This window comes from Palaemon carinicauda, chromosome 10 (assembly GCF_036898095.1).
Source record: "Palaemon carinicauda isolate YSFRI2023 chromosome 10, ASM3689809v2, whole genome shotgun sequence".
NCBI lineage: Eukaryota > Metazoa > Arthropoda > Malacostraca > Decapoda > Palaemonidae > Palaemon > Palaemon carinicauda.
The window spans coordinates 141,167,889-141,186,060 of NC_090734.1; the positions used below are offsets into that span (position 1 = coordinate 141,167,889).

The 18,172-nt window shown below is 35.5% G+C and overlaps 1 long non-coding RNA gene across 2 annotated transcripts; it reads right to left on the bottom strand.

Annotated features, from left to right (window-relative positions):
* Positions 1 to 6,861: 6,861 nt before the first annotated feature.
* LOC137648854 (uncharacterized) lies at positions 6,862 to 13,927 on the bottom strand. Of its 2 annotated transcripts, XR_011045715.1 has the most exons (3): positions 13,638 to 13,824; positions 12,290 to 12,458; positions 6,862 to 7,426 (listed from the first exon to the last, which is right to left on the bottom strand). It is a non-coding gene; the product is annotated as an uncharacterized lncRNA (long non-coding RNA). The 2 variants fall into 2 exon arrangements; XR_011045714.1 differs by having other exon boundaries at positions 12,290 to 13,927.
* Positions 13,928 to 18,172: the final 4,245 nt, after the last annotated feature.

The window sequence follows — 18,172 nt, forward strand, 5'->3', positions numbered from 1 at the left end:
TATTAGTATTTGCGTGTCATCAGCATATTGAATTATAAAAGAGCCAGGTATTGATCTCACGAGATCATTAACATATACCATAAAAAGTATAGGGCCGAGAATTGATCCCTGAGGTACTCCAAATTGAATATTTTTCTTCGATGATACAGCACCACTTAGCCTGACGGACTGAAACCTATTCTCAAGGTAGCTCTTAAACCAGCTCTGATCAATATTCATCCACGTACATTTCTCTAATAATATGGTATGATTTACGCTATCAAAAGCCTTAGATAAATCTAGTAATAAAAGTAAGGAAACTTTTTTGTTGTCTATATTTCATAAATCTTGTCAGATAATTTTAACAGGGCTGTTTCAGTAGACAATTTTGGTCGGAATCCATGTTGGCTTAAAGAGATTAGTTTATTTTCCTCTAAAAATTCAGTTAACTGATTTGCAATAACTTTTTCAAGTACTTTTGATAGAACAGGTAGCAAGGAAATGGGACGGTAATTAGAGATATCGTCGGCATCCCCGCTTTTGAAGAGCGGAATGACATGGGGAATTTTCCATATGTCTGGATATGAATAAGTATTAATTGATGTATTGATAATTATCGTTAGGTAAAAAGCAATAACATATAAACCATCTCTAATGAAACGTAAACAAATACCATCAGATCCAAAGGCGTTAGTTTCTTTCAAATCTTTAATGACTAAGATTACTGTGTTACAGTCCACTGGCCTTGGTTTAAAACTATCGACTCTATTGTGAGGGATAATAGGGTCTGTTTCCAAAGGCATGCGGTTATGCAGTTCTTCCTGTGTTTTTTCAAAGGTCTTTCTCCCCACTTCTGCAAAGAATTCGTTAAACTCTTCAGCTTTACGTTGCAAATCATCTTTGGTATCACAATTCAGCTTATTTGTATCGCTGTTTATTCTATTGAAAAGCATATTATTAGTAATCTTCCACGTAGCAGCCATGTCACCTTTAGCATTTTTAAATTCTTGTTTATAGTACTGCCTTCTACTATCAGTTAACATCGAGTTTACCTTTTTCTTCAGTTCCTTATGAGTTTCTCTAAGCTGAGTATTTTCTCTTTGATTTCTTAGCTTTTTCTTTACGTTATCTCTTACCATTATCGTCTCTTTTATAATATCAGAAATCCAAGGGGCAGGGGGACGAGTTACTTCTCTAGTAACTACAGGTGCGCACATATCTACACAGGATGTGAAAACATTGGTAAAAATTTCTACTTGCTTACTTACGTTATCGGTACTAAAAATTTGATTGAATATGTGAACATTATTCATAAGTAGAGAGCAAAGAGTTTCTTGAGAGTAATTTTTCAAGCACCTAAAAGTTTTAAAAATAGTTTGCCTTTTCGGTTTACGAACGTTCAGCAAAGTTAAAATATTCTCGTGATCTGCTATTGAGCTAGGGGTTACCTCTGATTTTCTTATCATATATTTAGAATTTGTAATGACTAGATCGATAAGGGATGCTGAGGTAGAAGTGATTCGTGTGGGTTTATCTACAATCTGGTCAAATCTTAAGTTTTTAATTAGCTTACCCAGTTTGTTCTCCTTTTTTAACAGATCATCATTAAAATCCCCATAAATGAAAATAGGTTTATTGCGTAAAATTACTTCCTTAAAGACGTCTGAAATATAGTTAAAAGAGGTAACAGCAGCTTTAGCATGGCGGTACATGCACCCGACAATAATAGAGGGAAATTTTCGATGTTGGACGGAGACCCACTTATCTTCCACTCCCTCCGGTTTTTCGATCCCAAATTTCAGCTCGGTGACTTTCAAATAATTTCTTATATACAAACATACACCTCCACCTCGACCATGATCCTCACGATATATATTATACTCAGGTATATGAATAAAGGTATCACTTATATAAGGATACAACCATGTCTCACTAATTCATAAAATATAGATTTTTTGTTCTTCTAGCATTAACTGTATTTCAAGTATATGACCAAGTATTGATTGGGCATTTATGTGTACAATTTTTAGAAAATCATTACATTTAGCTTTCTCAATGGCACTGCCTTCTTGGCCTATGTCCTAGTAATGGATATTTTTCTGACATTGTTTGCTTTTGTGTCCATATTCATGGCATGAGTAACACCTAACCTTATGGTCGAACCTACAGTCGGATTGGTGGTGATTAAATTCACCACATTTGTAACACCCATACCTGTTTCTTTCGGTATATGGATAATAGTAGTCGTTAACTTCTCTATTAGGTCTATCATATCCTCGTCTAGCATTTGCACTACTAAAGTGCGATTGGTCTCTACCATAACCAAGTCTATCTTGATGAAAAGTATTATTCCTTGAGTGTTGATAGCTATTTCTATGTAACCTATTTTTATTCCTTCCTTCTACCTCCCGATTTATCTTTATGGTTGCTACTTTTACTCTTTACATGATTAAACCTATAGTCATTATTTTTCAGATTACATATATTTGACTTGATTTCTTTCCAATTATAACAGAGAAAGTCATTTGTGCATATAGATGAAATTGCATCTAGCAACCTAACCGCACCAATTCTATTTAGAAAATCATAGTTTTTATCATCCTGGTTTTCATAGCAATTTGTATCAATATCGCCTGTTCCAAGCTTAAAAAAACCTTTGTGTCTCAATTAAAATAACACCATTTCTGTCACACCACTCTAACAATTTACAGTTATATTGATTTATTTTACTATTCAAATCATGTCTTGCTTCTAGAGCCGGAACAAGTTCACAGACCTTTACTACAATGTCATTATTTTTCTCTTTGAGTTCAGCCACAATGGCGCCCAGGTTATCGAGGACTCTTTCCAACGCTACATCTTCGTCAAGCAGGTCCTGAGTGCCACAGTAGATGATGCATTCTTTTGGTGAAATTTCCAGTTTTTCCCTAATCCAGGACTTCAGTAGATCCAGATTTGCTTCGGGGAGGGTTCTGATCATAGCCTTATCGTTGAGGTCACTAGACTTTACTTCTTTTAAACAAGAATCTCCAATGAGTAATATATTTCCTTCATTCGAAGTGGATGCCAGAGTTTGACGGGAGCGCGATCTATTCTGTTGCTGAAGGCTTTCTTTTAAGTGTTTGATAGTTTCTTCAGCAAAATAAAGTTTAGTTTTAAGCTCCTCTATTTCTTTTTCCTTCTCTGCCAGGGAATTGTTCACAACATAAAAATTGTCTTTAGTTTCCCTAACAAACGCTTCAAATCGGTGAAGTAGTTCTGCCGAATTTGGGATTAGTCTCTCATTTTCTATCTCATGGGTGCCATCAGGCGGCGAAAATGTTTCTTCAAGACTTCCATAATAAGTGGTCAGTTTATCAATTAGGGTTTCTTTATTAGTCCATATACCTCCAAGTCCCAGCTGAGTACAGTGTTTCTGCAATTCACTCTTCTTGTACCCTCTTAAAACTTGTTGTGTTGGGTTTGAAAGCGACGACAACGGTGGTTTGTCTCTCTCTTCTCCACCTCTCCCTGTCTCTTCAACTGCTATATGTGCGCTATTAGTAGGCATATTTGATGTTTACAGTGCGTGACGAATAATGGGCTCTTAATACAGTGTCCAGGAGAGGGAGAGAGAGAGAGAGAGAGAGAGAGAGAGGGAGAGAGAGAGAGAGAGAGAGAGAGACTGGGGTTCTTTCCTATTGCCACCTCTCTGATATTTATATACTTTAGAATAATCATTCCAATTTTATATTATAATTTCCAGGTGTCATCATTGGGTAACGAGCAAACGAGCAAGAGAGCGCGAGCGAGCTCGAGCCAGTGTGTCTGGGGGGGGGGGGGGCGCCTCTGTATGCCCTTTCGTATTCATATACTTTTAAACGGTCATATTCCAAATTTGCTTTTATAATTCCCTGGTCTCTCATATCATAGCAAATGCCTTACAGACATTACTCTATTAGAGTAAAAGTTTAACAGAGTAAAAGTTTATTAGAATAAAAGTTTGAGTAAAATTTTATTAGGGAATAAAACTACGATGACTTTTGGCATTACTCTTAAAGACATGGAATATTCTAGATTAAAATCAAACTTTATACGATACCTTGAAAATACTGAGACCGAAAAAAGTGAAAAAGTTAAGTGGAGCGAGGAAATAATTTAAATTATTTAAGAGCAATAACTTAACATATCAAATACCCATTGCTTACTCTGACTTATCGAATTATTAACATATCTTGCTCACTCAACTACCAGTTACCGAATGATAAAGATATGCTTCTGTACATTGGCACTTGTTAAAAAGTTTCATGGAACCGTCTTTGCAGCGTTGCGGAGATCTGCATAAATTGGTAACCTTTACACGGGATTTACACTGTCAAACAGTCGTCGAACGTGGCTCGACATACAAAAGTTTAAGTGGTTTGGTTGTCGAACTGGTTTGTCATAGTTCAAAGAAAGTCTGTTCAAGCCTGACTTTTGTGGGCGGGGCTTCTGTCCACAAACCTTATGCATTTGAGAATGTCTACACCTCTTCGAACCATTTGAGAAGCAGGTTCGACGAACCGTTCGACCGTGTTAAGGCTAATAGGCCTTTCGTCAGCTAACTCCCAGAAGTATCTATACTATTATTAACGGGGAAAAAAACCCTGATTTAAGAGTGCAAAATCTCCTAGTTAATTTCAAACTAATTAGCCGTTTTAAAGGACTGATATTTAACCATTAGACGAAGTCCTCATATCACATTTTTTAGGAGTCCTTTTTCAGAGAGGTTTCGAATTAGATTTTTTTAATTTGGGCCAAAAGGTCCAGTGCTGGGGCCAGGGAACTATTTCACCACAGCGGTGTAACTGGGAAAATCCCCACAGTTGCACTAGGATGCAAAATTGAATGAGGTTGATCAACAGAAGCGAAAGTAATTGGCAGAGTAAAATTATACCACTAAAACGAGACAACTGCATACACAAGAGATCAGATGTCCTTTGGCCTCTCCCCACTTGTTAATTTTAATTGATATGTTATGCCAAGCCCATGGCTGGCTATAATAAACTTTAAAGTGGTTGTTATTTAAGATACTAACTATAGTTAATAATAAGACCGCAGTTTTATTTTTCTGGCAATAAAAGTAGATAACTAAAATAATGATAATTGGGCCACCAACCCTAAAAAAGTATACCAAGAACTGATACGGAACACTAGATTGAGATTGCTTAACTGTTTTGGAATTGTCATCACCAAGTACCTGCATAAATTATATTTCTAATGTTTTGTCCATATAACTTAGTACTCTAAATTTCCTCTACAAAGCAGCAATGATTCCAACATTGGAGCATAATCACAATTACATCAGTCTAAACGAAGAGGTTTGCATGACTAAACTAATACAGCAATCCTTTACTTGTGAGTGAACTTTAACTTAAGGATTCCACAAAAAATACAAGTTTGGCCTAGCTTCATTAGTTCAAAGATTAATTTCATTTAACCAAAACGTAGGCAATATACTACTATTCATCAACTTTACCAACCTTTTGCTTGAAACTTCTAAAACTTTTAGAGCTTCTCTAGTAGTTCTAAGAAGCTACACGCGCCATTACTTTTTAATTTTTTTTTATTTAATGGTTAAAATACCTTGCGATTAGAATCCGGAAATAAAACATAAGTATACAGAAATGGTTAAGAAACATACAAAATATGGCACAATTTTATTAATTGCACTAGAATAGAAAGAAACTTTCGAAATAATTAAATTTTATTACATAATTGCATCTGTAAATAGGCACTTCCCGAATAAATGCCTTAATCAGATTTATTTACTTATGTATGAATTAACTCTAGTTGCACTACTTCGTAAAACTCGAGAGGTTGGACAGCAGGATTCAACGAATTGAGACAAGTTGAAAAATCCAATAGTATGTAGAGCAGAGCGCCTTAAGACACCCCCAAAGCTCCTATAATAAATCCTCTAAAGGATTTATCCCTCTGCGGGATTATCTATTTTCGTCACTGCCTAAGGATAAAATACTGACAAACAAGTTGAAGATTAATAACACTAAATTCTCAAAATTTTGAATAAATTTTCGTTTTAAGTTTAACTAATTTTATAGTAAAAGTTAACAGCATGAGGAAAATGTTTTATCAATGGACTTTGAAGTAATTTACAACATACCATAACCTGATGAACTCGAAAATTTCAGGTTGACCTTTTCCTGAAGTAAATTTTTGTTTATGAATTTACTTCAAAATTACCCTTAAGTCTGTACTAATCTATCAAAATGGTTTAAAAAATTGTTTTTAACTGGCACTATTTTAGCTCTATCTGCAAGTATTTACTAAACTTTCCATGCTCTTTCAATTTTGGGGTATAAATGTTGAAACCACAAAAACACTACTTATGGCCCTTCCAAAGTATTTAATATTTAAATGTTTATTAAGCAGAGCTAATAACAAATTTTCCAGTTGACCTTTTCCGGTCAAATAGTGTGGTTACCACTAATCCGATTCAAGTACTCTTGTTTAGGAAAATTCTTTACAAACCTATTTTTAAGATAGTTAAATTACTTTTTTCATAAATCTGCACTAAATTTCTTGAGATTCAGATCTTAGTTCAATCAGTCTAGCGTAAATTATTCTAGTAATACAAAGATCATATCTAATACCTTTTAATTGCCTCAGTACTACGAGGTATTTAGTCAACCAGAATTAAAAATGGTGATCAGCCCAAATTTTTTTTCTCCTATGAAACAGTTAAAACTTGGTTTGCTCTTTACTACAAATTTAAATGTTACACCTAGGAAAAATATCAGACAGCAGTAGGTGTGTTAACAATTGTATTAACCATTTCTCTTATCACTTAATATTTTGACAATAGTTTGTCACTGCAATTTTAGGATATAAACCCACAGGGAGAATCATTTAAAATTTATTAAATCTGATATTAATTAACCAGTATATCAAATATGAAGACAAATATTGAAGCTTCAGGATTTTATTCTGATGAGCGAAAATTAGTATAAATTATTATTACTAGCTAAGCTAGAACTGATTGGTAAAGCAGGATGCTAGAAGCCCAAGGGCTCTAACAATGAAAAATAACCTAGGAATGGAAATAAGGAAATTTAACAAGACACAACAAAAACACTTCTCAAAAACAGCAACACCAAAACAAAATATGAAGACTTCTATCAGCCAGTTAAACAAAAATTTACTGCAAGTCTCCCAACTTTTGAAGTTGCACCGATTCAACTGCAGAAATGCAAGCGACAGTTTAGCAGTCTCCCAACTTTTGAAGTTGCACCGATTCAACTGCAGAAATGCAAGCGACAGTTTAGCCAGTCCAGGTGGTCTACCGAGGGTCTTTGCATGTAGATAGGTGTCACTGTCTAGCCTTTACTTTTTCCATTTCTTTACATTACGCAAGCGCCAACGTAGACTGGAGCTCGTAGCAACACCGTAAGCCAATTTGTCTTTAGTGCTGTTGAAATTTAATAAAAAAAAAAAAAAAAAAAAGGTTATTTCTAGAAGTTAACAAAACTTTTCTATTCCATAGAATTTAAAATTTTGCAAGATAACTAGCGTAACGTTAGGAATTTATTGAATCTTTAAAATCAGTTATAAGAAACTTATAAGATATCAATTCCCTAGTTACTGAAGTCAAAATAGCCCACAGAATGTAGCCTTACGAAATTTACCTATTAAAGTTATCTATAACCAATATAAAAACTACCTATAAAAATAAAATTAATAAAGTTATAGGATTGTAAAAATGGTAAATACCTGTACCTGTATTCACCAACAGTTATCAATACAAATCCTATAAAGTAATTGCAGGAAAGGAATTTATTATGGAGTGAGAATTTACGAAAAAAAATGGAAATGCTTACTATCAATCTGATAACTGTCTGCCTAGATGTAGACGCTTTTGGGGTTAAAGGCATTAGAACACTGGAATTAAAACATCAAGGGAAGGAGTACAATGAATAAGTTGACAGTGCGTCCACATACCACACTGCATGGCGGGCCAACCGTTACTAAAATAGGATTGGTAGCAGGGACAAGTGGTGTATGTCAGAAGCACAGAAACCAGGGGAACGATCTGGCAAAATATGCGCTACCATATCTAACTAATACAAGGGTGTAAAGTTTACAAGACAGTTTAAATCTCATGTCTTCACAGGTACCTGAACTCGCTAGCAAGTAGCTGGTTCGTCCACAATAGTCTGGTAACCGATTTTAATCTTCCTGATCACTATGGTAATCCAAGATTTTGCACTGAAACAATTGCTTCCCTTCAGAGCTGGATAGCCAAGAGTTGTTCGAAATATAAGTAAACGAGATTGGGATATACTTCCTGCAATCTTTTTAGAAGTTGCACTATCACATCCACGTAGATAACATTTTAAAAATAGAGTCATTTGTAACACTAAATATCATTACTTTGAATCTTATGACTACTTGGGTAGTCGTTCATTAGCCAATCTATACATTAAAGCTGTCTGCCTATCAAGTTCAAACTCCCGATATTATGCTTAAGTTCTCACATTGCGGTCATCTGACCGTTTATCAGACAATGCCCAGAGCAATAATAGAGTAAAGTAATGGGTGTTAATACCAAATACATCAATATCATTGGAATAATTATACTGCATTAGGCAAAAATAAATTATACCCCTGATCATAACATTCACAGACTGTCTACAAGAACCTGAAAATTAAGTTTCTTGCCCTTACACACAGTTAAAAAGAAAATCTGTCACTATGGATGACTAAGGAAGACGAAATGGAGGAAAAAGTAGGTAATTTTGCAGTTAAACTTTTCCCCTAGTAGGAAAAGAAGACTTAAAGATGTAGAAGTCAGCCCTAACTCATCCAAGAGAAAATCTATCAAATATCCAAACCTGATACTTGGTGAATATAAAAAATCAAAATCTGATCTCAAATAAAAAGAAAATTTCCAAAGTGGATCCCCTTTGAGAAGAAAAGGGATCAAGTGGATCCCCATGGAAAAAAAAATTCCCGAAGTGGATCCCCGCGGAAATTGCTAAGTACGATGTGGATCCCCACGGGGATAAACTGATCACCAATTAAAATTACCAGTCCCAACGTGAACCTACTTAATATGAACCCAACTAAAGACTAATAGGGCAATAACCCATAGAATCCTAGCCAAACAAACACTGCCATCTCTAGCCCTACCCCACCCTAAACACAGCATCCTAACCCGAAGACTACTTCAACCGGGCCTTCCAGGTCCTAACCCGATGAATACTAAAACAGAGCCTTCGGGGTCCTAACCCGAATAAGACTACTACAACCGAGCCTTCTGGGTCCTAACCCGAAAAGACTACTACTCCAACAGCCTTCCGGGTCCTAACCCAATGAAGACTTACTATATCAACCGAGCCTTCTGGGTCCTAACTCGATGAAGACTTATTACAACAGCGCCTTCTGGGTCCTAACTCGATGAAGACTTATTACAACAGCGCCTTCCGGGTCCTAACCCGATGCAGACTACTTCAACAGAGCCTTCCGGGTCCTAACCCGATGAAGACTACTTAAACAGCGCCTTCCGGGTCCTAACCCGATGAAGACTACTTAAACAGCGCCTTCCGGGTCCTAACCCGATGAAGACTACTTAAACAGCGCCTTCCGGGTCCTAACCCGATGAAGACTAAAACAGCGCCTTCCGGGTCCTAACCCGATGAAGACTACTTAAACAGCGCCTTCCGGGTCCTAACCCGATGAAGACTACTTAAACAGCGCCTTCCGGGTCCTAACCCGATGAAGACTACTTAAACAGCGCCTTCCGGGTCCTAACCCGAGGAAGACTACGTCAACCGAGACTTCCGGGTCCTAACCCGAGGAAGACTACGTCAACCGAGACTTCCGGGTCCTAACCCGAGGAAGACTACGTCAACCGAGACTTCCGGGTCCTAACCCGAGGAAGACTACGTCAACCGAGACTTCCGGGTCCTAACCCGAGGAAGACTACGTCAACCGAGACTTCCGGGTCCTAACCCGAGGAAGACTACGTCAACCGAGACTTCCGGGTCCTAACCCGAGGAAGACTACGTCAACCGAGACTTCCGGGTCCTAACCCGAGGAAGACTACGTCAACCGAGACTTCCGGGTCCTAACCCGAGGAAGACTACGTCAACCGAGACTTCGAGTCCTAACCCGAGGAAGACTACGTCAACCGAGACTTCGAGTCCTAACCCGAGGAAGACTACGTCAACCGAGACTTCGAGTCCTAACCCGAGGAAGACTACTACAACCGAGCCTTCTGGGTCCTAACCCGAAAAGACTACTACTCCAACAGCCTTCCGGGTCCTAACCCAATGAAGACTTACTATATCAACCGAGCCTTCTGGGTCCTAACTCGATGAAGACTTATTACAACAGCGCCTTCTGGGTCCTAACTCGATGAAGACTTATTACAACAGCGCCTTCCGGGTCCTAACCCGATGCAGACTACTTCAACAGAGCCTTCCGGGTCCTAACCCGATGAAGACTACTTAAACAGCGCCTTCCGGGTCCTAACCCGATGAAGACTACTTAAACAGCGCCTTCCGGGTCCTAACCCGATGAAGACTACTTAAACAGCGCCTTCCGGGTCCTACACGATGAAGACTACTTAAACAGCGCCTTCCGGGTCCTAACCCGATGAAGACTACATCAACCGAGACTTCCGGGTCCTAACCCGAGGAAGACTACGTCAACCGAGACTTCCGGGTCCTAACCCGAGGAAGACTACGTCAACCGAGACTTCGAGTCCTAACCCGAGGAAGACTACGTCAACCGAGACTTCGAGTCCTAACCCGAGGAAGACTACGTCAACCGAGACTTCGAGTCCTAACCCGAGGAAGACTACGTCAACCGAGACTTCGAGTCCTAACCCGAGGAAGACTACGTCAACCGAGACTTCGAGTCCTAACCCGAGGAAGACTACGTCAACCGAGACTTCGAGTCCTAACCCGAGGAAGACTACGTCAACCGAGACTTCGAGTCCTAACCCGAGGAAGACTACGTCAACCGAGACTTCGAGTCCTAACTCGAAGACGACTACGTCAACCCAATGATGTCAACTAAGCTCTAAGAAGAATTTAAATAAATTTTAGAGTACAGTGACAAGACACTTGTCACAAGTTCTATGCTGAACTTAGGTGATTTTATCGAGCAGATTTCATTGTCATATGACAATTGCTCAAAAACCCGAAAAAAAAACCTGAAAATAAAAAATGGTAATAGTATAGAACACGCTCTCCATTTACTCCAATATAATGAATAATCCTGAAGTTCTCACCTACTTGCACAGTAATTAGGTGGTTATTTAAATTCTGGGAAAGCAATAATTAGGAAGATATGTTCAAGAGGGGGGGAAGGGGTTATAAAAAGAAAATAGCTCTGTTTCCCCACCAAACGACTTTGAACTGACATGTCAACAAAGTCAACTTAACAGGATTCGTGATGCCAGCGTACATAAACAGAAGTTCGTGATGCCAGCGTACATTTGATTTACTGTATATTCAAAATATACTTAGTTAAAAATTGATTAATTACTCAAAAGTGTCCTAAAATATGCAATTTACAAATAGTTTCACACTCGAGTAATCACAATTCTTTATTAAGTATATTTTGAATATACAGTATATCAAAGCTGGCATCACGAACTTCTGTTTATATACGCTGGCATCACTATCTGTTTGGTTAACTATGTTGACGTCAGTTCCATGTCGTTTAGGGAGGAAACTTTTCTTTTTATAACCCCTTCTCCCCTCTTCAACATGTATTCCTAATTATTGCTTTCCCAGAATTTAAATAACCACCTAATTACTGTGCAAGAAGGCGAGAACTGCAGGATTACATTATATTGTAGTAAATGGAGAGCGTTTTGTTCTATACTATTACCGAAAAATACCTGAAAGGGAATGGGGTTAGTACAAAGCGGGCTATACATGGTAGACCACAGTCTACCATGTATAGCCCTTGGCCACCTTTGCCGAAGCGGCAAAGCCACCCAGCAAAGGTGGCCCGATTTAAATAAATTTGAGAAGCTAAAGGGTCCCTATATTTACTTTCAAGTATAGTTTGATTTATATTAAAGCTTTTTGATTATCTTTACTTTATATCATTTAATAAAATTTCATTATTTACTTTAGAGTTAATCATTGATAAGAATACTTTACTTTAAAAAAGAATTTTTAACTTTGAAAAAATCTAATTTCATCTTAGGTGAAAAAGGTTAATTTAAATTTGTTCAGAAAATTAAAACTTCGCAATGTTAAGCAAAAATGTTTAAAGGCAAAGCTAACCTAAAATAGATGGAAATAAAACTAACCCAATCTAGTAAGGTGGCTGTATACAAGGTGATATGGTTTGTATCTTTCGTCCAAATTTCTTTCACAAATTTGATTTCTTGTATAATTCCTTCATAAATTTCTTGATTTCTTGTATAATTCCTTCATAAATTTCTTGATTTCTTGTATAGATTGATTGCATTAGCTTACCTGGAATAAATCAACATGTCAAATATCTTGAGCGGTATGCTACGCTAGTCTTAATTTTTAAGACAAATAATATTAGATTAAAAATAAGTATTTTCTAAAGTTGAATTTTTATATAAAAAAAACTGGAAATTTCAAATACTCAAGAAGTTTTGAAAAATAGGCTTATAAACGCAAAAGGATCTAAGATTATTTCCAGATAAATGTGACCATTAATTTTAAATTTAAAATGTATTAAAATTAAAGTTAATAACCGAATTAAAAAACTTCTTTAAAGATAAAGTATGCTTGCAAATCTGGTCAAGTTTATCACAATATAGATTGAACAGCTAAAAAAACATTAAAAGCGATGTTATATCCTCTCCTGGTCGTCAGGTACTTCCATTCCACTACAACGAAGAAAGTGTTCCTGAAATTATAAGATAAATGAGCGTATTGTCATTCAATGAAGTTCAAATTAATCCAGTAAACTAAAAGCTTATTTTAGTACCAAACGTCAATGAGGTTCAAATTACTCAAACTAAAAATGGAAGTTTGTATCACAACGTATTCTAAAAAATTCATAAATTCGTCTTCTAACTTTCTGCAACCTTTCAAAACAAACTGACTAAATCGTGTAGTGAAGTGTTTTGACAAGCTATAATGTAAAATGAACTTATTTCTAAGTTTATCCAACGTCACAGTATTTAAAGTTTAAAATGCTTTACACTAAAACAAAACTATCAACGTGTACCAAAACTTTTAGTCTATACTTTCTAAAATTAAATTCCATCAATATAAGCCTTACTTAAAAACAGTCAAGGATGCGATTATCGGTGCAACTTCACTTACACGATGTAATTTCACAGAATAATCTACTTTATATACTGAACATCCGATGTTAATCACATTACAAAGGCTAAAAAATCAATCCAGCATTTTAAAAGTGGAAAATTTCGTAATGATTGAAGTGGCGTAGCCGATTTTTAATCCTCTTAAAACACTATGCTAACCACTAAAGCTGCAACCTTCAATGTATTATAAGCAAAGAGTCAAGACAAATATTAAAAGCTTAAGTTTTCAAAACTCAGATAAATTTACTGAAATCTGAACCTAGACAACACAACAGTTGAAAATCAAATAGACCGGGAAACAAACATTTGACAGCAGAATAAAAAATAAAAAAAATCTACGAATACTCGCCTTAAAATTCCTGGAGATATCTTCGGGAGTCGTCAGCTACAGCAACCGGCACAACAGCAGTTATAAAAACACGCCTTTAACTTAAGGCCGACGAACACTAAACTTCGAAAAGGGACACCATTACTGAATATAAGTTTTCGCACTTAGGTTTCTCAAAGTTAAGGACTCTGTAAATAAACAGAATGAACTTGAGCTAGTGCAGTTGTCAAATCAATGGACTGTGGTGATCGTTTTTCACACTAGATGGCAGCAGTTGTCCAATAAAAAAAAAACTTCATGGCTCAGCTAGGGTTTCTTTACTGTCTCCCTTAAAAAATAAATAAAGTAATTATCCCATTGGGTAACTGCTATTAACAATTATTTGAAACGTACACACACTGTTGAAAATTCTCCGTCCACAAAATACAGGAGACCGTAATTTTACCATACTTTGTTAATATATTTTAAGTGTTGGTGACCGTAATATCGCCCCTTTGCGTCAATATATCCATTTTTAAAACGGTAAATGCCTGGAAACATTTACTCCAGGACTTTTGCCGTTTTCTACGGCAAATTTGTAAGTGTAAAACACAAGGGAGTAAATTATATAAAAAGATGGTTTTCAACTTGAAAATTGAAAGAGGGAATATTATGAAATGGTAACGAAAACAAATAAAGATGGAAACACTTGGTTCCTCTGTTTTAAGTAAATAAATAAAAATAAAAAACAGCAAAGTAATTTCTACAAACATTAAAACTATAGTTTTAAGGAAAATTGGAAAGGACAGAAATTTAGAATTTTTGGAAATTTTAGCGTCTAAGAAATTATACCAGATTAAATTTTTGGGAAAACCAATATTATTTTTCTTGTCCAATTTTGTGAAATTGATATAAAGATTCTGATCCGTATGATTATTATTAAAAACTGGAATTAAACAAAATCAGAAAAAAGTGGCTGGATCTTGGATGATTAAACCCGAAAATTCTATATAGCAAATTTATTTTTGGAAACAAGACAAGACAATGAAAAGCTAAATATTTGTTTTAGTATATTTTTTATTCTTTTCTGGGACGTGATTTCTTTGTATATAAAAAAATCCCCAAGTGAACTTGGAACCAAGTAGACTGTGACAGATGATACTGAAACCACGCTTCAACAGAGTTGAAAAGACCAATTTTATCGACTGAAATGACATATTCTTCAAGAAACTCATAAATCATACCAAACAACCCACCTCGTGGTCTATTAAATACTTACTTACATAATGTCTTCTACTGTACATATTCTTACGGGGGTTTGACAAAAAAAAATTTCAATTCAGAAAATTAATTTTTTTGGATAGCACTAAACATATTCAGCTTCATAACTATTTCTTTGTACCTCTAATATATATATATATATATATATATATATATATATATATATATATATATATATATATATATATATATACATACATACATACATATATATATATATGTATATATATATATATATATAGATAAATAGATAGATAGATATATATATATATATATATATATATATATATATATATATATATATATATATATATACAAGTGTATATATCTATCTATCTATCTATCTCTATATATATATATATATATATATATATATATATATATATATATATATATATATATATATTTATATATATATATAATGGGAATCACGGTAGTGAAGTATAATTGAACCTACACAATTAAAAAAGCCTTAATTCTAATCGGGAATTCCCAGCCATATTTCAGTAAAATACAGGGGACCGTAATTTTACCTAATTTTGTTATTATATTTTAGAGGTTGGTGACCGTAATATCACTCCTTCAAGTCAATATATCAGTTTTTCAAACGGTAAATGCCTGGCAACATTTATTCCATTAGTTTTACCGTTTTTTTTACGGCAAATTTTCAACCGTGTAGTTCAAAATAATAGTCGAAACAAATCTAGCTTTAAAATCAAAGTACTGTTTATGATCAGCTCTCTACAGATAGGAAGGATCCTTCTAGTCTTAGACAATTCATGTATCATTTTTTTTTAAATCAAGGTGCTTTTTAGGATTAACTCTTTGCAGAAAAGGAGAATTCCCCGAGACTTAGCCACTGCAGGGACTATACTCAATTTATTTTATTGAGGCGCATCTGCACCGAAACGCAGCAGTGCCCTTTTAGCTCGGAAAAGTTTCCTGCTCTCTAATTGGTTAGAATAATCTCGTCCAATAAATCAACGAGTAGGAAACTTTCCGAGCTAAAAGGGCACCCTTGAGAGTCTGTGCAAATCTGCCTCACTAAAAAGAATTGACTGTAGGGACATGGAGTAAGTGCAAGTGGCGATGTAGCCACTGATTTAGGCCTTGCATTGTTAGCTTGTTCTGTCATTATTGAGAAAACAAGACTTAAGGTAGTTCAACCTGTTAGCATCTAGAAGCTTAGTACAATGGCATTTAAATTAATTGGTGTCCATCACCCGGCTAAAGATGAGGCAATTGAATTAGCTAACAACTAGCATCTGAGTAAATAAAAAAAAAATGGGTTGTAGTGCCCTAATGGCTACCTTCCTGCCTGGCGATTTGCTGGGCTGGGGTTCGGGTCCCGCTCACGCTCGATAGTTTCTTGTAGTGTTTGCAAGCTCACCATCATTGTGAGCTAAGGATGGAGTAGGGAGGGGGGAGGGGGGGGGCTATAGCTCTACCTGCAGAGTCATCACCAGCCATTGCCTGGCCCTACCTGGACCTAGATTTGGTGGAGAGGGGACTTGGATGCTAATCATACGTATATGTGGTCAGTTTTTAGGGGATTGTTACTGTCTCTAGCCTCTGCCACTCATGAGTGACCTTTAAGCTTTTAAACCTTGAGGTCGTTTACCAAAACGACCTTCCATTATACTATGGATGTTGGCAATTTAAAGAAAACAGTTTTCAGTCCCTCATCAACCAGATAACTACATCGTTGAAAATACTTCTTTATTCCCATAACAAAGGCATAAATCATAAAAAAGAGGTTTTTCTCAAAGTATTTGATTCCACAGAGAGTTAAACTTTACGATGATGGCATCTGAGAGCTGGTGGAATGAATACCTTCTTCAGGGATCATCTTCACCGACATCTCATGAATAAACTTTCTGGAGGAGCCTTTTGGGGCCAACGAATTTGCAAACTTTTCAGATTCACTTCTTGATTTCGCTTCTGATTCATCATCTTCAAGCAAAGGCAGGGAGAGAGAGAGAGAGAGAGAGAGAGAGAGAGAGAGAGAGAGAGAGAGAGAGAGAGAGAGAGAGAGAGAGAGAGAGAGAGAGAGAGAGAGTTATTTAAAAGGTTACCATTTTATTCTTTTTTTCTCTTAATGAGATCATTCTCTGAAATAATAATAATAATAATAGTAATAATAATAATAATGATGATGATAATGATCATAATAATATTAATATTAATAATAATTATAATAATAATGATACTATTACTACTACTACTACTACTACTACTACTACTACTACTACTACTACTACTAATAATAATAATAATAATAATAATAATAATAATAATAATAAAACATCTTCACTAATGACAGGCGTTGCTTGAATGATGATAAAGAATTTAGACAATTTTCGTAAAATATGTGTACTATAGCAACCATTTAATTATTCTCGATCTAATGAGTGGGACATGACAAATTGGGATTCCCGTTGTTTTTTTATTTTTATTCTGAGTTATATTATTATTATTATTATTATTATTATTATTATTTCCTAAGATACTACCCTAGTTCGAAAAGCAGGATGCTATAAGCCTAAGGGCTCCAACAGGGAAACTAGCCCATTGATACAAGTTAATAAGGAAAAACTAGTAGAGAAGTTAAAAAACAATAATATCAAAATAAATCTTTTATATATAAAATATAAAAACTTGGAAATGACAAGAGGATAAAAACCTCAAAATAACAAGCAGGATGCTATAAGCCCAAGGGCTCCAACAGGGAAACTAGCCCATTGAAGAAAGTTAATAAGGAAAAACTAGTAGAGAAGTTCAAGAACAATAATATTGAAATAAAACTTTCATAAATAAACTATAAAAACTTAGAAATAAAAAGAGGATAAAAACTCCAAAATAACATGAGGAAGAGAAACAAGATAGAATAGTGTGCCCGATTGTACCCTCAAGCAAGACGGACATAACCAGAATTTACTTTACATTTAATCTTTTCAATGAACCTATCCATTGTCGTGATGGCATAATGCTCGTAAGAGAAAAATGAATTATTTAACTGTCATTAACCGAGTTGACACCGAATTTAGCTACGCTTCTACGCAACGGAATTATGTAGTTTTTAACGGGATGATGAATTATGCCTTATCGTGATTCATAAATTATGATATATGCATTTACTATGATGGGAAGGATGTAATTTCCGGAGTCTCTTGCTTTATATGCAGGGTATATATATATATTATATATATATATATATATATATATATATATATATAGTTACATTTTATACTTATACATATGTATACGTATACTGAATAGTAAGGCAGTTACTGCTA